Source organism: Papaver somniferum, chromosome 8 (assembly GCF_003573695.1).
Source record: "Papaver somniferum cultivar HN1 chromosome 8, ASM357369v1, whole genome shotgun sequence".
Lineage (NCBI taxonomy): Eukaryota > Viridiplantae > Streptophyta > Magnoliopsida > Ranunculales > Papaveraceae > Papaver > Papaver somniferum.
Genome location: NC_039365.1, coordinates 65926255 through 65939054, shown reverse-complemented (window position 1 = coordinate 65939054; position 12800 = coordinate 65926255).

Below are 12800 nucleotides of genomic sequence, written 5' to 3'. Positions count from 1 at the left end.
TTTGTTACCAAGGTAGCATTGATTGCAAAGCCTGATTTGAAGACTATATAAAGGAGAACTCTAGGAACTGGGAAACCTATTCCCCACACCTGTTGTGTGATATTAGTTGCGACTAGAGTCGATTCTCCTTTAACTTTAGGTTTTTCACGAAACCCTATATATTAACGACTTGAAGACTTAATTGGGATTGTGAAGCCATACCCAACTATTTTCTCTGTAGTTGCGTGTTCTGATCTTGTTGTTTTCTATTGTGATTGAGTATTATCTTCTCTAAGATTTGCTCGAGATTTAATCTCCGATAGGCAAGATAAAAGTAGTCACAAACATCTTCGTCTAATCGTTTGTGATTCCACAATATCTTGTTTCGCCACCATACGATTAAGATTATTGTGAGATGATTGATATTTCTAGGTTGTTCTTCGAATATAAGTCTGATATATCAATTGGTTCATGTTCCCATTGATTTATCAAAATACGAAACAAAACTCATAGGTTTATCTGTGGGAGACATATTTATCTATTCAATAGACTTTTTTGTGTGAGACAAATTGGTTTATCAAGTCTTCGACTTTGGGTCGTAGAAACTCTTAGTTGCGGGTGAGATTAGCTAAGGGAATCAAGTACGCAGAATCCAGCGTGTTTCTAGAGGCGTAAGGAACGTGATTGTACCTTGATCAGTGTGAGATTGGTTAGGGATCAACTACATTCCAGTCCGAAGTTAACTTGGAGTAGGCTAGTATCTGTAGCGGCTTAATAAAGTTGAAAATGCGGGGGTCTAACAACCACACCCAACAATTCGTTTGGAAATCTGAGAGGACTTACTCCAATACACTTTCTAGAAAATCAACTAGACATTCAGACTCAATCTAGAATAAAGTATATTAAAGAGTTTAATATCTCTAACTCTTAATTCAATCCGCAATCAGCAAATAGAAATCTGCGAGCCCCATTGAATAAGATGAGTAACTTGAACGGTACCAAAGACCAATGTTCAATTGTCAATCAATGTAAATCAACAACCCAAGGTTGGATATTCTAATTAATTGATCTTAACGCACAACCTGCGATATTTCAATTACATAACAAAATATAATGCGGAAAAGAAATAACACAGACACCAGAATTTTGTTAACGAGGAAACCGCAAATGCAGAAAAACTCCGGGACCTAATCCAGATTGAACACCACACTGTATTAAGCCGCTACAGACACTAGCCTACTACCAATTAAATTCGGACTGGACTGTAGTTGAACCCTAATCAATCTCACACTGATTCAAGGTACAGTTGCGCTCCTTACATCTCTGATCCCAGCAGGATACTACACACTTGATTCCCTTAGCTGATCTCACCCACAACCAAGAGTTTTTACGATCCAAATTCGAAGACTTGATAGACAAATCTGTCTCACACAGAAAAGTCTATAGGATTGAATTAATATGTCTCCCACAAAAATACCCAAGAGTTTTTGTTCCGTCTTTTGATAAATCAAGGTGAACATGAACCAATTGATAAACCAGACTTATATTCCCGAAGAACAACCTAGTATTATCAATCACCTCACAATAATTTTAATCGACTAGCGAAACAAGTTATTGTGGAATCACAAACGATGAGACGAAGGTGTTTGTGACTACTTTGCTATCTTGCCTATCAGAGATATAAATCTCAAGCCAATTATTTCAATTGCACGCAACACGTTAGAAACAACAAGATCATATCACGCAACTACAAAGATAATAGTTGGGTCTGGCTTCACAATCCCAATGAAGTCTTCAAGTCATTAACCTACGGGGTCTCGATAAGAAACCTAAGGTTAAAGGAGAATCGACTCTAGTTATGCAACTAGTAACACACATGAGGTGTGGGGATTAGATTTCCCAGTTGCTACTTTTATATAGTTTTCAAATCAGGCTTTGCAATCCAAGTTACCTTGGTAACAAAGCATTTAATATTCACCGTTAGATGAAAAACCTGATTCAACCAAGCTAATATCTTTCAACTGTTAGATCGAACTTAGCTTGTTGCACACAAATGAAATGTACCTTCATTTAGGTTTATGTAACCGTACCTAAACGTGTACATCGGGTTGGTTCACAAATAGTTAACCGAGGTTAGCCATATGATTACTCTCATAACAACCTTATTCATCTTAACAATAACTAGTTCAAATGACTCAAATGAAACTAGTTAAAGAGTTGTTCAATTGTATGGAAAACACAATCGAAACCAAATCGGTTTGATTGACTTGAATCAATCATGAACATTATAGCCACGGTTTGCAAAGATTGCATTCCTTATGATTTAAATGTTTAAGTTCATGAACTGACCGATTTGACAAAGTAACCAGCTTAAGTATGCATACGGGTATACGTACTTAAGCAACCGGATTTTGAGTTTGTTAAGTTTCCAAACTCAGCGGAAGTTTTCGAACAAGGTGACTAGTTTAGGAGTTTGTAATTCCCAAACTCAGCAGATATTTTCGGTTCGAAAACTTCCGCCAGTATGTGTACGTGTATGCATACTTATCTTGTCTCCTTCACCAATTTCGTGTACACAAATATGCATACTCTTGGTTCCCGGTTTATGGATTTATACACTAATGTGCGAACACACTATATATGCTTATATCCAAAGATGGTTACATCATCAACTCTTTATTTCAATCATTGAAACATTCTTCTATAATGACAATAGCTGTTTTCACACAATATTAGCATCAAAGAAATTTTCAAGATATTGAAATAATCATTATCGAAACATTCCAAGCCTACAATGATTGTATCACACAAACCATGTAAGATGTTACTCGGAAATTTTCTCATGATATAAGATGAACTTGGTCGAAGCGAAAGCTTACCAATACATATTTCGAGAAATATGTAAGCGAGATATACTCAGCTCGAAATCTAAAATGTGTATAGAGAAAACTATATCGTAACACGACTTAGTCTCAATATAGGAGATAGTAGAAATAGACTTTCCAAGTGATAGGTGAGTTCAATTCTCCACATACCTTTTGTCGAAGAAGTTCCACGAGCTCCCCTTAGTAGTTCTTCGTATTCAAGAGATGAACGCCGAGAGATCTAAGCTCAACTACATTATCTATATCCTAGTCCGAGACATCTATAAATAGGCTAGAAATCAAGACTTATAGTTTTGATCACTAACATTGACAAACATGCTTGAGATAGAAACGCATGCGGGTTCGAACGAGCAATGCTCTAACAATCTCCCCCTTTGTCAATTTTAGTGACAAAACTATCAATACATATGGATTACAAAATAAATAAGAATTGTAGCTTCTCATCCAAATGCTTGATATCATTGACATCTTCAATGCGACTCGAAATCTTCGTCACTTCCAAGTACTCCATGATCCTAAAGGTTGTACGCTCAGCATCATAGTTGTTGAAGATCCATAGTTATAACAATAAGAAAACAAAATTCTCTCAATCATTGTTATACAGTGTCATAGTATTATTACACAACATCAAAGTCCAATTGTATTACAACTTTGACAACAACACTGTGGTGATATGTATCACTCCCTCTTAGTCAATACTTCATCTCGACATGAAAACCAATCCCCCTTACATAATGATCTGTAAACCATATGTATTTGTAGTATCACAATACACATCAATTCTCCCCCTTTTTGTCAATATAAATTGGCAAAGGTACGAAAACTAGTGGGATCCTCAGGAAATTTTCATAGAGATACTTCATCACCAAAAGAGAATACCATATCAACTTATTTAGATGCCATCATAAAGTCGAAGCTAAATGCATTCATCAAGGAGTTTATAAAGATACAAGATAACCCCTATAATATTCCACAGCCGCACTCCCCACAAAGATTTGGCAATTAAGCACAAGTTCAAAAAAGACTCTCCCCCATAAAATGTCATTCCCGAAAGAACAACAAAGGAGACTTTACTTTTACAAGAAAATAAGGATTTCTTTGTACATAACCAAATCACATGAAAACATGAATTTGAATCCAAAGTATTCAATTGAATTAACCATAAAAGAATCCATGATTAATCCAATCGAAATGCACAGTTAAATTAACCACAAGAAAACCCATGATTAATTCAATTGGAATTAGACAACTAAATTAACCACAAGAAAGTGATCAATTCAATTGGACATGATCGTCATAAGAGGACTTACGGAGCAACAACTAAACTGACCTCAAGATAATGATCACTTCAATTGGTCATTCTCAAACATTAGAAAACTTATGGAGCAACACAGTATATGCACAAAAATGTGGATCAGAGATTGACTAATACTGCGGAATAGACAGGGATTCATTCTATTTTCCATCACTATTTGCACAATGACATGCAATAGACTTAATCCTTGTAAACAAAAGTTTTATCCTTTCTTCCATCAAAACAATGACATAAAAGGATTTAACTTTTGCAATGTCAAAAGTTCATTATATCTTCTATCAATACTTTCATACCGACATAATAGAGATAACTTTTGAACAAGTATGGAACAGTCACAGATTCACGGACGTAACCAACATATCCCATAACACTTTACAATATATAAAATCATAAAGATTAAAATTGCACAAATAATCTTTGCCCTTTGAAGGTAGAATCAATCTTTTTCACACGGATTTACACCAAGAGTGGTTACCAAAAGCATATAAAAATATTTTCTTAACAAATAAGAAAAAACAAAGTCATTAAAGACCATGCATCATAGTTCACATAAGATAATTGCGAACATTCAAGAATCCCATAGCAATGTGTACTACTGCCTATTCTTGAGCTTCCTTATTTGTGATTCACCAACATCATTCTTGTAAAATCTACAAATGAGCTTATAATAGAATTACTCCAAGAATCCAAGTGCCCAAGTCCAACAGAAGTAGAACAAGTGCGACGAAACGGAGCAAATTGATCAAAAACAAGATACGTGACAAAGACCAACCTCAACTCATTCAAATTTAGGATTTCTGATCACCATTTTGAAGAGAATTCAACGAGGAAGAAAATTGAAAGTGAGGTCATTCCGAGTTCGGACGAGGAAGTTACAGCCAAATTTTGTTTTACCGAATATCGACGTCAAGTATGCATACGAGATTGCAAACAAATTTTCATATCCTGGAGCAGTATGCAAACGAGTATGCGTACTTAAACTCCTGGATTTTGATTTTAAATGATGTTATGAATACCTGGTATGAGTACCATGTAGTCCAAACATCCCAAACTATTATTTTCAAACCTAAACATTTAAGAACCTTAAATACAGATCAAGTTAGGTAGAAATGAACGATAAGAAAGGTACGTGGATCATTATAAGTTCGTAAGCAAATAAAAACACAAATCTTGCTCAAGTTTGTAGACATACCTTTTTAGAAGAATGCAATTGAATTCTACAGCCTTACCGAACATAATCTGTGTGCCCCAATTCTCGTGCTTTCCTCAACGTATACATAGCAGGGCTTTCCTTGGTGAGGATGCACTTACAACACAATCAAGTTGTGTTGGGGTAAAAAATGTCTTGCTCACCACAAGTGACCTTTGGATTATCATGAAAGAGATCACTTTTAGAACCTTTCACATCCAATTCCGTTTTTCCAAAATACTTGTTAAGTTCCAACATCATGGATACTGCCTTCTCCATAGTCATGGAATTTTCTGGAAAATCATTCCTTTTCACACTCAAATCATCATTGGATTTCTTTGGTAGCCACTTCCGGGTGCGTTTAGGAACAACCAGAACCTTCTTCCCATTACTCTCTTCTAGAATTCTCGGAAGAGAATTGGATTGACTATTCTTTTGCAAGTTAGTCCTTCTCCAATTGAGAGCATCGGATCTTGTCTTCGTCTTTACGAAGTTATCCTTTTGATAACCATTACGATTGTGAAAAGGATTCGTATGACGTTTATAGGCAAAACTAGGATTATCACAACACTGATTCCATTGCCTAAAGGTTGGATAGTTACAACCTGTAACGTTAAGGGGATTAGTCTTAACATATGATCTTGGTTTCAAAACTTCTTGTGATGCCCAAACAAGAACATCATGCATTTTATCATTCCTTATACGAAAACGACATCTCCTTTCCAGGTGACCTTTACTTCCGCAATAGTGTCAAATATAAGGAATGTTCTTACCTCGATCCGTGTGTGCTGACTTTGGAGGTTGATATACTTTGGTCTTTCGAACTTTAACTTCCGGTGAAGGTATTTCACTTTTGACCTTAGTGGAAACCTTTTGTTGAGAAGAATCACTAGCCTTGACAAATTTTACCTCTTTGCCAATACTTGGAGCATCTATTCCCTTATAGCCCAATCCTCGTGTATCACGATGATTTTTACTTGCTCCTAGCATAGTGGTTAATTTGCTTGAACTAGTATTGAATTTTTTCAACTCATCTTCCAACACTTTGATTTTATCAAGAGCAACAGATAAATCAGCTTCAAGGCGTTTTTCTCGAGTGAGATAAGCGTTTTTTCTGTCATCAAAACTTGCTTGCTGAAAGTTAATCCTTGCTTCAGTTTCTACAAGTTTCTCTTCCAACAAAAAGTACTTTTGATAAAGATTATCACATTCAAGTGACTTCAACTCGTAGGTTTTCCTCAGAATCCTTTAGGATCGATTCGTTAGATTGATTCGAAACGTAAAAACCTGCATAACATCTTCTCAATTTCTTATTTGTACGACAGAGATTAGTCCGAAAAGGTGTGACAAGTGTAGATGGGGGAAAAAGGTTCGCTGGTTTTTGGGGAATTGAAGAGACGGGCGTGTTGTCGAGACTCCTCAACTGAGCAAACTGCTCAACCTCACACAGATGCACTGCAAAGGGAGTGCTTAGATTCGACAGATCAGTCTGTAGGATTCCGTCCTAAACCAAGTCAATGGACGTTCCAGAGTCAATTCGGTCACAAAGAGAGGAATGGGTTGATATATAGGAGGGAACCTGAGAATTGTGTGCGATCAATGATGATCAAGGATTGTGGATGTGTTGAAGGTTTCTGCGAACTTGTTGAGTTCAAAGTAAGTTCTGGTCGATTGATGGAATTTCTGAGAGTGATGACTCGAAAAACTGTCTTGTTTCAATCATGGATCCATAGACTTATTTATATTGTCAGAATAAACACATTGATCCATGTAAGTGTGACGGTCTATTGAGTGAAAGAGTGGGAAAGTGGAAAATCGTGGTGAAACCAGTTCCAGGTCATGCGGAGACTTGGTTAACCGTCCACCCACTACTTTGCTAACTCATTCAACCGTTTGTACGACTTACTCACATTTCTCATCGTGGATGAATCCACGTGACGTAGGCCGCCAGACAAAAACCCTAATTGATATCCCCCCATGTGACGTGATTGATGTCTCACGAACGTGGAGTCTGCAAAGCAGACGTGTATTTGATTAGTCAGTCGTTGACTTGATTAGACAATGAGTCTAAGTTTTGTTGAATTGAGCATGAGTGACGAATACTCAGTGATTTATGGATTGAACATATGTGCAGTTCTTATGTTGATATTGGTCATCTTAGCAAATACTGTAATTCGAGCAACTGAGCAAGTATTGCTCGATTCGACGAATTACTGAATATTGATAGTTGGATCAATATTCGAGCAACTGAGCAAGTATTGCTCAATTCGACGAATCATTGAATATTGATAAATTGCTGGATATTTATAGTTGGATCAATATTCAATCAACTGAGCAAGTATTGCTCAATTCGACGATTTACTGATAAATTACTGAATATTAATAGTTGGATCAATATTCGAGCAACTGAGAAAGTATTACTCAATTCGACGAATTATTTATTGGTGACGTGACCCAATAAAAAGCTCAGAATTATGGATGTATTTAATACTCCAAAAATATTAATTAAAATATTGATAGACTGCCAAATATTATATAATTAATCCAGATGTTGATTGCTGGATCAACATAAATTTATTAGTGTTTGAACTCGCTCATAATGGTGATTTGTGGAGCGTTTATTCGAAACCCTAATTTTTGATCAATTGTTCGTTAATTGATCGGTTGTCAACCGTCAAATATAATTTCACTTTCTTACTTAACTACAATACTATAGTAAGTGGTAGGAAAGAGTTCATATCCACAGAGAGGCTTTTGTTGTTATGTAATTTTCAGTTTTTAAGATAACCAAGGGGGATTTTTGTTTTAGCAAATATAATAAAATAAAGTAAAGCAAAGCAAATAGTTGGAATAATCAATAAGGAGAAGATATTGGTCATGGGATAGTATCATTCACAAACATGTATTTTCATCAATGACTAGAATTGATATTTTAATCTCTCATCTATTAAAAGCCTTAGGATACCTTGATCGCAAGAATATCCCGCTAATTCCCTAATTTCATCACAACCACATTAAAAGATGCATATGTGAATTCTTTCTAGAAAGTAACCCAAAGTGCAAAAGCACAATTAAGTTTAACTCCCTAAAAGCTTTAAGATTTATGGAATAAGACTAATCAAAGCAATCAAACGTGTAAAAGCACTAATTCGATTTAACCAAGGTTATGATTCATATGTGACTAGTATGATATATCGCTACAAGCACTACCCACAATTATGCTACTTAAAATCAGTGACAAACAACTTTTTCGTATTAAAAACCCTAATATAGCTTTAGAGATGAATGCAAATCGGATTGATTCCGGACTCAACCAATCGAACAATCAAATCCTATAACAATAAAGACCATGAATCATAGTAGTATTTAGTTATTAATAATAATGAAGTTCATCATAATCATAATCAATAAAAGAAAGAAGTTGAAAACAAACGAAAGCAAACCCTAGAAGAAATTCTCAGGCTCATGTGATTAACGTGTGAAAATAGCCCCAATATAAACTTTGGCTGGATGGGCTGACTTGGTCGGGCCTGAGCCACTTGCACAGCCTGGGCTTCTGTTTCTCCAAGATTGTGCATCACTGCTTCACAGCCAGCCATGTTGGCGCTTCATACCTTCTCAGGCTCAGTTATAGTTCCGATTCCATCTCCACCTTCATCTGCAATTCTTCACTTCAGTCATCAGTTTATTCTTCCATTCTCGGCATCTTAATTTCTGCTCTTGACTGTAACATTAACCTTGCTAATCTGTCACTTCCTTCATCTGTAACTCACTATATTGCTGGCACCTGCAACACCAATTCTGCTGCTCCACATTAACTCCAGTTCTTCTTGTTTCCTACAACAGCTACAGACCTTACTCAATCCCACAACTGCAATACATCACCAGCTAAGCATCCTTCACTTATGTTCTTGCATTTCAGTTCACATTTCCTTGCAATTTCAGCTGCAAACTAGCTTAGCTGCATCCATCTCAGTCACCACCAATGGCTCAACACCATTCCCTGTAAACCTATACTTCCGAGAGCATCACAGCACTGAACCTAGGTATCCATCCAAATAGCATCACTACCAGATTCCACCTGCCATCATCCACCAACAGCTCCATTCTAGCCCCATTCCACCTGCAACAACTTGAACTGCAGCTCAAACACCACCACCATTTCAATTCCATTTTCACTGGTAGCAACACCCATTTCAGCATAACCACTGCCAATTTCACAGACCCATTTTTGAGCTTTCCTGCACTGCAGCTGCTTCACATCAGTGCAATTCATGCCTGCACTTCCATGCCATCTCCTTTTCAGATACCAACACCACCAGAACTGGATCTTTACCAGCCTGCAATATCTGAATCAAACCCCTCTCAAATTATCTGAGCTTCATTGCTTCAAACTCCACAGATCAATTCTCCATCACACACACAGCTGGACTGCAGCTCACAATCTCCATGAATCAGTCATCTCCTTTTCAACCACCACCTGCAGTCTCGCATATAACCAGCACCATCTTAGCAGCACCATTTCTTCCATTGCTTCGCCAGCTGCAACCATCACATTTACCTGAGCTCCATATTCTCTCCTCAGAAACCATCAAGTTCTCAGCAACTAGCACTAGCAGCTTCTTGTTCTTCTTGACTTACAACCACAATTACTTCTACTGAGTTTCTTTACAGCCTCTCCAAATCTTCAATTTCATCTTTCCTGTAACTTTCATACACAACACCAATAGCATCAGCATCTCAGCCAACACCATATCTGCATTTCAATCCCTGCCATCTTCCATTGTGTATACGCTCATCCAGTGCACAACTGTAGCTTCTGACCTGCAACAACTATCTCAGCTCAAGAATGAGCTCTAACCCTTCTTGTTCATCTGCGTCAACTCCTGGTCCTCATACTCGAGCCACTAACATTCAAACCCTGTACTCATCCATTGCAATAATCCATCTGCTTATGCAGCATCTACACTCCATTTACCACCGGTACTATTCCACCTCCAACTGCAGCTCAACTCTTGTCAGCTCAGCTCAACATCAGCTCACAGCACCAACATATTCTGCACATCAGATCAGCTTCAATGCCTTTGAGTTCCAGAATTCCATCTCCAGCTACAGCAGAAACCCATTTCTTCACCATGTTCATCATTGAAACCCATTTTCTCACTGTAATTTCACAGAATCTAACACAAACCCAGCTCAAATCCATAAACCATTGGTAATCACCCTCAACAGCACATACCACCTGAATTTGGTTGTTTCTCGTCACCATTTTCTTCTTCCTTGATTCTAAATCTCAAATTCAGAAACCCTTTGAACAACCACAAACCCTAAATTCGTCACAAATATCAACAGCGAGTAAACATCAACAAATTCCTTCTATCCTTCATATCCACTATCGATTCGGCTGAAAACCCATCTTCCTTGTTCACCTGAATTCAAATTCAACCCCAACGAATCTGATATTCTTGTTGATTTTTCATCAATTCCATTACTGGCTGCAGTTCACAATCAAACCCAAAATCTTAATTTCTCTCTTCAATTCAATTACCACATCGAATCAACAGAGCTTCTCCATTAATTTCTTCACAGAATCAAGTATCCTACAAACCCTAACTCCTCTGTCAATCTTCACCAATTCTTCAACTGAATAAAAAAATGGAGTGAAACTCAGACCAACTCTTGTTTTAACAATCTTCTCGATCTCCACTTCCATCTGTGAATTTCTCTCCTTCTCTAACTTCTAACACAGCATCACCGCCATCTCTATTTCAGGCAGAGAGAAAACTAAATGAGCTTCTTTGAATTTTAGGTGTTTGTGTAGGAATTGTAGATGGCTATAGCCACCCAGGTATCATAGATAAGGGGTAACTCCATTTATTTGGCATGTCAGTTGCGCAGAACTGATGGTTCATTCTTTCCCTTCTTCGCCGCATATCTCCGGCTACCACTCGCCGGTGAATTGACGATTCTGCCCTTATGCTCCAAAAGAGTGCTTTATTCTTTTGCATTCTTCCGCCAACAGCAACCGCCTCTCATTTCTCAGACCCACTTTATCTCTTCAATTTCTTGGCATTGCTAAAGTTGTCATGCTTTTCAGACAGAAATTTGCATCACTAAAACCGACATACTTTTCAGACAGAGATGAAGAAATAAAAGAAAATAATGAGAAATAATCCACCTCCAACACTTTTGCACTTGAGATGAGACTTTTGGGTTGTTTCTTCTTCTTTTGTTCCAAATGATTCCAAAGTACCTAAACACTCAAAAGCAAACATAAGATATATACTTTATAAGAAAAATAGCAAAGAAAGCATAAATACTAGATACAAAATTAGGTGTTTTAGACACCTATCAAATTCCTCCACACTTAGACTTTGCTAGTCCTCGAGCAAATCAAACAAAAGAATTCTAAAACATACATACAACTCCGTCTCGTCGAGCCTACAGTTACTTTTAGCATAAATAACAAGCCTTTGAACCCCTAGGTGTCCCTAGTGGACGAGTTATAGTCTCGTAAAGGTTTACAAGAGGTTTTCCTACAAAACCTATTTTTCAAACTCCATCTACCTGTGACAAATCCATGAATGAATCCAAAATGGTTGCAAAAGGAGGTACCTTGTTATGAATCCAAATTAATACATAAAAATTAAGCTCTGTTAAGAAAGTCGAACAAGACACAATCTCGGAAACTAAAAAACCACAATCACAAATGAATAGATAAAGAAGATGGAAATAGATATAGTTGGTTGCGATGTTTACTAAAGTGATCGATGTTTCCCATATCTGTGCGAAGGTCGCTGCCAATGATGAACCTATGAATCCTATTGGATTGAGCTACTGGTCTGAATTCTAATATCAACACACTGGCACATAAAATGGAACCAGCAGTCAATAAACTTAAATCTAGATCGATTCACTGGCATATACAAGGGAACCAGGAGTCGATTTTATTGCACCATAACAATTTTTTTTTTTTGAGACATCATGATTGGATCTTGTGGATCCAAGCGCATGTTTCTTGTCAGCAGATTACATGATAGTTCCCTTGGATCCTTCACTCCATGCTTGCTTAGGCGGCGGAGACAGGGAGAACACACACATATTTCTTTATCGTTTGGTCAATTTTATTCCGTTTGGTCAATTGGTCGGTCTCTTTTTTTTTTTCTTTTTCTTTTTGTAGTAACTCAATCACACTATTTCATCCTAATAGCAATAAAAAGTCGATGTTAGTAACCCACCAAATCACATAGATATAACATAAAGGTTGCAAAAGTAAAAACAGAAAGTGATATGGTGATATTCCGAGCTATGGTGACAACTTTCATATTATTTCTAACACTTCAATAATTTTGTCCCTTGTAGTTAATGGGTTCCTCAACTCCCGCAACCAAAACGGTTTCATCCACATAGATTAGTAGTGTCATCCTAAAGG